This window comes from Marmota marmota, unplaced genomic scaffold (assembly GCF_001458135.2).
Source record: "Marmota marmota marmota unplaced genomic scaffold, marMar, whole genome shotgun sequence".
Taxonomy (NCBI): Eukaryota; Metazoa; Chordata; class Mammalia; order Rodentia; family Sciuridae; genus Marmota; species Marmota marmota.
In genome coordinates this window covers 1-3508 of record NW_026008854.1, presented here as the reverse complement: position 1 = coordinate 3508, position 3508 = coordinate 1, and the positions used below count along the sequence as shown (strand labels likewise).

General features: G+C 31.4%; 1 long non-coding RNA gene across 1 annotated transcript; it reads right to left on the bottom strand.

Moving 5' to 3' along the window:
• Positions 1-288: 288 nt before the first annotated feature.
• Positions 289-3360, bottom strand: LOC125614864. Its single transcript, XR_007345430.1, has 2 exons — positions 2634-3360; positions 289-2235 (listed from the first exon to the last, which is right to left on the bottom strand). It is a non-coding gene; the product is annotated as an uncharacterized LOC125614864 (long non-coding RNA).
• Positions 3361-3508: the final 148 nt, after the last annotated feature.

Genomic DNA, 3508 nt, shown 5'->3' with positions numbered 1-3508 from the left:
CAAAAAAAAAAAAAAAAAAGAAGGAACTCAATAATTGCTGAGTTCAGTGGCATATGCCTAGAATCCCAATGGCTGGGGAGGCTGAGGCACGAGGACTGTGAGTTCAAAACCAGCTTCATCAACTTAGGGAGGCGCTAAGCTACTTAATGAGACTCTGTCTCAAAATAAAACATAAAAATGGCTGGAGATGTGGCTTACTGTTTAAGTGCCATTGGGTTCAATCCCTGGTACCAAAAAAACAAAAACAAAAACAAAATCAAAAGACAAAAAACAAAACCTCAATAATTATTATTATTTTTCCATGATTTATTATTACTATATTACATATAGCTAATAAACAAAATATACTTCATTCTATCATAATACAAATTTATGATTACCCATGCAAAACAAAACTATCATCTTTTACTTTACAACTGATCCACAAAAAAGATGTATTGCCAAAAAAACAAGAAAAAAAATCAGGAAAAAAGCAGGAGGTGGAGAGAGCTCAGAGGAGACAAATGATCAAGAACCTTATAAAATTAAAATATACCATTTATCATAAGAATATTTGTAAAATAATATATGTTACAGTGATACTTGGGCTAAGTAAATTTGCCTGTTAGATTTGAGGATCATCACACCAATAGCCCCTCCACCATCTTTTTAACTTTTTCTCTGAACATTTGAAATAAAGCAGGTTTTTTTTTGTCTTCCAAATACCATCATATAATATAGTACATATCACTATATTGGAATTCTAAGATCTTTTACTATCATTTTACTAAGTTCTTTTGAATCATTTAAAAACACATCTTTTCCCAAAGGGGAAAAGGGCAATTTAATATAATATTGTTTGGATAGTTTCCTCTTTAATGCCTATGATGTATTTCATATTTAATTGCAAAGTAGTTAGTATTTTCGTGCAAGTAATATTCCTTGAGAAAATACATGTTCCACATTTTGTGAATGTGTTATTTGTTTAATAAAATATTCTAAAACTCATCCACCAACATATAAATTAGCTTAATACTTCGGTGTTCCAATTCTTATCAGAAGTTAACCCCAATTATTATTTTTTTCATAAGCAAAGAAAAAATCTTTTCATAACTGATCAGGACAGCTAATGCCAAGCTTAAAGTCCAAATGTCTTCAGTCACAGTTAGATGAGATTCCATTGTGTCAAGAACAGTTATTACATTTGAGAATGACCTGGGGTTAGAACTGGGTCCAATCTGGTGGAAGTACAAATATGGGTAAGGCATGTGACAGCAAAACTTATCTCAAGTTTCACTTTGATAGTCTACCAAGAGCTTCTTGCCCAGAAAAAAAAAATGGGCAAAGAATAAGGTAAACCCTGAAGATTAAAGATAATGCTCATAAAAGCTACTTCACATGATCAATGACACAGGCTTTGGGGACTTGGAAGAAACGTACCAATGGCACCAAGGGTGGCTCTGTATGAGTCAAGAGCTCAATGTAGTCACTGAAATTTAAGTAAAAAGGAATTTTTATACTTCTTACTTAAAAGGTGTAATATAACTGCAGTCATGTGATACAAAAAACGAGTTCTTCATAGAGATATTACCAAATAACTAAAAACAAACAACAAATCAACAAGTTGAAATAGCCATCTAGCTTTGTCAAAGTATTTACTGAATTTTCCATCATCAGGGCCTTTCTGGCATCTAGAAATATTCTAGTTTTATTTTTATTTTTTTACTCTTTGGCCTATTCTGAATATGCCTTTTTATCTCTCACCACATAACACTCTCCCATAAGTAATTTTATAAAATAACAAGTATAAATAATTGTATTTCCAAGAATGATACCGGTTCTAAGATTTAACATTAGAAATATAACAAATTTCTGAGTCTCAAATAAATAAAAATAAAATCTCTTTTGAGAGATTGAAGAAACATCTGACAATTTTAACAATCTTGAATATATATGTTTATAATGTGTTTTCCTGTCCAAAACACTCAATCACATTACAAATTAACTATTCATCAAAAGCTTACTAATAAAGTTTGTAGTTAATTTTTTGTATTTTAGTTGCTTTTTAAAAAAGTCATGGTAATTGGGATTTAAAAAACAGTTAACACTGTATTATATTAATTTGGATTGATCTGCTAGCCATAAACCATAAACATTATTATTTTTATTATGAAGCTATAATGAAAAAGTTAATTATAAAAATCAAATGGTCCAACTGTAAAACTGGTTTCATTTTCTATACAATATTTCTTCTTCCTAGAAAAGAAAAATCAGCAAATGACTATTATCAAGGAACAAAACAAAAACATTTAGGACCCATTATTATTTGGATATAGGTGTGATATATATCCTTTTAGGCTATTGTGGTTAATTCTGTCTTCATTTTTAATCCCTCAACTTCAAAACATTGTTACAAATAATGTACAATTTACTTCTAGAAAAATATTTATTTTTTTGTAGAATCTAGAAATTCTTTAAAAATCTGACACTTAATCAGGGGAAATTGATAGCAGATAAGATAGAAACAAGGCACTTGGCTTGGATCTTGCAGAAATGAGATGAACTTATTTTTCAACAGTATATATTATAAAGTTACATTCTCTTTTAGTACAAAAATTCTATTGAAAGAGTAATCCGGCAAATTTTTTACTTACTTTGCGGAGCTGAAGTGTTTCTAATACACTGTAATTCTAGTTCCTCAGCCCACTCCTTCTTCGTTGGGATCTGCATCATCTCACAGTTACCATTCTCTGCTGTGGACACTGGTTGACTGTCAATTGGCGTCTTTCTCAAACTTTTCATGTGCTGTTGCACTTCAGCCAAGAGAACAGCTTGTATTGCTTCAGTTACCTAGAAAGGTTTTTGTTGTAACTGTTGTTGTTTTAGTGAATTATTTTTAATAGTTTTATTACAAATACTTGGTAGTCTTGTTAAAAAAAAAAAAGAAGAAAAAGCCCAGAATTTTGATTTAATTGAATTTCTATAAATAATACTGTTACGTTCTGGTAGAAGTAGCATCTAAAGGAGCTAAAATATGGGGAGTAAAAGCTGTTCTGCAAATCCAAGATTCTAAATGGATACTTGAAAGGAGTTTTCAATTCTTTGATCTAACTAAGCTATTTTAAGTTTCATTAGAAGTTACAGAAAATTAATGTATCATATTGCATTTAAAGACAAGGTTAGCTCTTCAAATTATGTTCAGTTCCAAAGCACCAGTTAGCTAACACACTGGATTTAAACTGTTTAATAGAGAAGGTTAAAGAAAGGACTTTAATAATAAATCTCACTCAGCTGAATGAATGCATATGTAGTTTTACACAGATTAAAACACTGCAAGGCCTTTCCTTCCAGTTGTTGTGCTTACCTACTCAAGGAGCTGTGGCTGGGTGGGGGCAGGGAGATGTTTATCACAGAGCATCTAGTCTAATTCCTTCCTTCCTTCCTTCCTTCCTTCCTTCCTTCCTTCCTTCCTTCCTTCCTTCCTTCCTTCCTTTTTTCCTCCCTCCCTTCCTTCCTTCCTTTTTTCCTC